This window comes from Octodon degus, unplaced genomic scaffold (assembly GCF_000260255.1).
Source record: "Octodon degus isolate 3935 unplaced genomic scaffold, OctDeg1.0 scaffold00025, whole genome shotgun sequence".
Lineage (NCBI taxonomy): Eukaryota > Metazoa > Chordata > Mammalia > Rodentia > Octodontidae > Octodon > Octodon degus.
The window spans coordinates 12,808,584-12,813,763 of NW_004524601.1; the positions used below are offsets into that span (position 1 = coordinate 12,808,584).

The 5,180-nt window shown below is 34.0% G+C and overlaps 1 protein-coding gene across 1 annotated transcript in view; it reads left to right on the forward strand.

Annotated features, from left to right (window-relative positions):
* The first annotated feature begins 499 nt into the window (after nucleotides 1–499).
* Nucleotides 500–5,180, forward strand: part of Tfpi (tissue factor pathway inhibitor) — a 77,932-nt gene continuing 73,251 nt past the window's right edge. The window contains exon 1 of the mRNA XM_023712344.1: nucleotides 500–504. The gene's annotated coding sequence lies outside the window, so the exon portion shown is untranslated. The remainder of the gene's footprint in view (nucleotides 505–5,180) is intronic.

Below are 5,180 nucleotides of genomic sequence, written 5' to 3' on the forward strand. Positions count from 1 at the left end.
AGAGAGGAAGGAGAGAGGGAGAGAGTAAGGAAGAGAGAAGGAGAATGAGAGGCTGAGAGGAAAAGACACACAGATTAAAAATGAAAAGTGATCACTAGGTTTTAGCAAGCAGAAGCTGGCTCCTGAGGGCTCGTCCAAATTTGAGTGGATGGAAGTAATGAACACAAAGAACATAACAGCATTAGCTGCTGCTGAGGAGAAAACTGAATAACCCTTCATTGTTTTTCCCCAAGTTATTCTTTTTCTCCTTTTTTAGTTGTCAGGTTTTGTCTGTCTTCACAGGTAGGCCACAAATAATAGAGTGACCAAAATAAGGTTTCTTTCTTTCAGACCTACCAAAGTCACCACTCAATTTATAGTTTAATCACAAAAATTTTACTACAATGCAATAAGACATAAAAATAAAATCAGAGCTATAATAATATGTTAATATCATATTTATAATAATATATAAATGAGAAAAAAAATCCCTAGAGCTAATGAAAGATTAATAATTTTTTACTGGTTACACCCTAACTTTCTCAACATAATGTGTAAGAAAGTAAATGCCATAATCCAACCTACCATTAACCAATTCCATTCTGTGAGCTATTATACAGAATTGATCATCCTGTAAATTTTCATCTATATCAATCTTCACTGTCATTCTCTTTCAGCTTTTCTCTTCTGGCCACTAATACCAAGAGGCCAAAATATTTTAAAGTCAATATATTTAGCTCTTTAGAAGACTACAGATTCTGTGCTGAGGCATATTCTGCTTCACCACAGTCTAGCAATTCTTGATTCCCAGGTAAAGCAAATAAAACAGATTCTACTTTGGCTATAGCCACTTTCCAGATCAGAGCTACTTTTCAATTGTTTTTGGGCCTTGAAGTGATAATATTCTCATCGCAGAATAAGCTTTTGTATTTACAAGATCCTCAAAATGGTATAAACAATAGCACGAGGATGGCTTAAGGTCTACACCTAGCGCAGCGGAGTGCTTGCTGCTTCCGCCGACAGGCTCAGAAGGCCCTGAGCTCAATACCCAGTAACACAAAAAAGCTACAGGACGGCCGGAAGTGCAGCTGAGTGGCTGACGTGTGCTTAGCGCAGGCCACACTGTGGCTTCAGTTCCCAGCACCCTGCCTCCAAACTGAAACGAAACAATAAAATGCATGCAAACAACAATTACTTAAACAAATTATAAGAGTTAATTCATTTCCCCTCACCCTTTATAGACCACTATGAGGAAGTTTCTAGCAAAGAATCCATTTTATAAATTAGTAAACGGGGGTAGAATACACTGTCAAATTCACATACTTTATAAATCATAGAGCCAATGTTTGGAGCTTTCTAGAACTGGCTTCCTTCCATTCATTTGCCAGGGCTGTCATACAGGCTATCCCACTTTTTTAAATATGGTGCTTAGCGATCTTTTGAAGACGGGGCAATCAGGTCCTGAACAAAAGAGGAGTGTCCGACATTACAGAATATTGTGCAAGAGTGTACTCCAAACAAGAAGCAGCTGCTGCAAAGCACTAAGCCCATAATGCGCATGGTTTATTTAAAAATCAGCAGTTTTAGTGGAGCCAGAGTATGCAGCGTTCAGAAAGCCATGTGATTGCAACTAGGGTCCCAAGGCAAACAACGAAAGGCATGCTGGGAATGACTGACTGACTCCGCCCCCCTTCCTATGATTTAGCTACTTGATTACTCAGTTTTATCCACACACAGCTGAAAACGTTTCTCACATCATTTTTGTTCAGTTCCACTGATAAATCTATCCTTCTCATTTCAGCCTGATGCCCCATAGTATTCTAGCTATTATTCCTATTTATAATATTGTTTTCTCAATGTCTCTCCACATACCCTAGATTTTATCAGAGCACAAATTGTTTCTCTTCATTTTTTAAATTTTATTGTAAAGAGAAAAAGTAAAACAAAAGTTCAAAACGCGCTAATAGAAGAATAACAATGATTAATACATTGCATATTGTTGTCTGTAAATTAGAACACATATTTTTTTTTTTTTTTTTTTTTTTTAAAACCAGGGATTGAACTCAGGCCCTCGCGTTTGCCAGGGAAGCACTTATTCCACTGAGCCATCTCCCTGGCCCCTAGAACACATATTCTTTACACAGATCACATTGTATTTTTCTGGTTCAAGAACTCTACTAACTTCTTCTCATTCATAACATTATTCCTCCTGGTGTGTTAAATGTAAGGAATCTAGATTTTGCCTATATTTTCAGAACTTTTTTAGGCTTTGAGATAATCCTAGACACCTCATTATAGCCACACTTACATGATCCAATTTTGTTGAAAACATCTGAGATCAAATTACAACTCAAAAAAAAGATTTAACAAGTCTGTGAAGCCAGTGCATAGAAAGGGTATGCAGCGTAAGAGTAAGTCTACTAATTAATTATGATGTTGTAAAAAATCATTGATTTTAAATTTTACTATTAAAAATCATAAAATCTTAAGATATTTAAGATTGAAAATATAGATATTTGATTCAGTGTTTTAAAGTATTAGGTAACTTTCATCCGTTAAATTTTCTTTGAAACCCATTGGCTCTCTACAGTGAATAAACTTGCATGCCTAAAGCATGGGTACATCACTCATAAGGAGCGCTACTGAAGACGTCCAAAAGAAATCCAGTGCAGATTGGCCCTGTGGTAAGCTTATCTGGGTGAGAGGCCTGCTGCTGTGAATACACAGAGCCATGAAGCCATTATTTTGCTTTATATGACTCACAGACAGCATTAAACTGACTTCCTTACTGAGAAGTTCAAAGAAATATTAAATATCTGATCATTTAACAGGTTCAGGTTTAGTAAAAGGAATATACAGTGACACACTTCGCATTTACAATGATTCTACTCCAGTCTTAACAAAGATTTATCAACCAAATGAAAAGAAAATAATACATTGGCTATGAATCCTCAGAAAAATATGGTAAATAAATTTTATATTTTTAACTCATTAACCTTATTGAAAATCAATAATAATTATATGGCAAATTAAAAATTGTAGATAAATATTGAAATGTGAAAGATATAACATGTAGACAGAGTGAATTTTAGAAAAATATTTCTGAAATGAATATATAACATGAGATTAATAATAGATTGCACATTTAAAAAAATATGTACATACTTAAATGAATGTAACAATGAAAATTGTCTAAAATAAACATGAAGAAAGAGTTTACAGTTTGGTCATATGATAGCTCACTCTGTGCCAAAATCAAGAAAGCTATATTCATAATCATAATTCTCAAAGTAGAAAGGGGTAGGCAATAAATATTTAAATAATTAAAATTTCTGAATTTAGTTAAAATTATAGCACCACATTTCCAAGAAAAAATGAACCTTTTGCACAAGAAATATGAATAAAATCATATTAAGATACACAAAAATGAAATTGTCGAAAAGTAATTGTAAAGAAAAAATCATCAAAGCATATACACAGAAAAAATATTAGCTATGGACGAACAAAATTAAATAGCATCTTCTTCCACACTAGAAAAATAAAAAAGAGCAAGTGGATAAGAAACTAGACTTATTTGTTCACAGGACTGAAAAAAAAAAATAAATAAAGATCTGTCCTCATTGAATTTTATACATAGTAAACATATCTTTGCAGACTGCAAGTAAAATATTTTCCAGTTATACAACCTCAAAATATTCTTATACCTCCAGATGTAGCATATAGAAAATAACAAAGACCATAATCGAGAAGGCAAGAGAAGTTGCTGTGTGGTCCTGGATAAAGAATAAAGAGCTCTCAAAATGGTAGTTATTCAGGACTATGTAAAATATAACTATATTAGACAAACACATTTAAAAGGTCACTGAAGTTTTCCACAAAACATTATCAATCTTATGTCAGTATATATGTGTGTGTGTGTGTGTGTGTGTGTGCGCGCGCGCGCGTGTGTGTAAAAGTCAAGGAAGAACTAATATAAAGTCAATGGAAAATGGAAACACACTTTTTAAAGTTTCTAATACTAGGAGGAAATATCATACCATGTCCTTTAAGCACATGATAGGTCAAAGAAAAAGTATAAATCATAAAACAAAAATTAAAATTAAACAATATTTGGAAATTTAAATATTAATTAATTCAAAATTAAATATTTCAAGACAACATTCAAAATTAAAATTAAATTGTGAATCCAACTAAGAAGCCAGAGTGTAGCATATCATATGTACTAATCTGTGATCAATTCAGAGCACTCCCTCAGTATTTGATTAGATTAATATAGACAAAAATATCAATTAAGAAAAAGTTTTCATGATAGTAAAGAATTAGTAAGACTAAAACATAACAAAAATGCTGGAAGGTTATGACCAACACTTCTGACAGTTTGGGATAGGATATTGCACAAAGTTCTAGTATGTGGTGGATGTGGATGACCAGCTGTCATTTGTGGGACTGAGCCACTGCTATTTCCTTGATATCTACCCTGTAGACTTGGACAAAATCATGCCCCACAGGGTGTAGGAGAAGTCCATTTGTAGAGTATGCTGACAAAAATATTTTGCTGCTGTATACAAAAGAATAATTGAAAGACTGTTGTTGTATACCTCTTTTTCTCCTGTGTCTAATTGTTTGCCCTATTTGGTGGGTTCTCTCCCTTCTCATTCATGGAGTTGTGGTCATTTTGATCCCTCTCTAGAACATCATTTAGTAGTCCATGTAGGATTGGCTTTGTTGCTATAAAATTCTTTAGCTGTTCTTTGTCATGGAAGCATTTCACTTCTCCATTATACTTGAAAGAGAGTTTTGCAGGGTAGATCAGTCTGGGTTGGAATTTGTCTTCTTGCAAGACTTGTAGCACTTTGCTCCATGCTTTTCTTGACTTGATGGTTTTTTAAGAGAAATCTGCTATTATTTTGATGGGTTTTTCATTAAATGTGATCCACTTCTTTTCTCTAGCAGCTTTTAGTATACTGTTCCTGTGCTGAATTTCTGGGATCGTGACTAATATATGTTTTGGTGTGTTTTTAATTGAGTTGATGTTATTTGGAGTTTTATATGCTTCAGTTACCTAAATATCAGACTGTTTCCCCAATTTTGGGAAGTTTTCTGCTGTTACTTCTGCCCATATTCTTTTTATATCATTTGTATTGACTCCTTCCTTCTCATTGATGCCTATTAGTCTTACGTTGTTCATCTTTGCATCATCT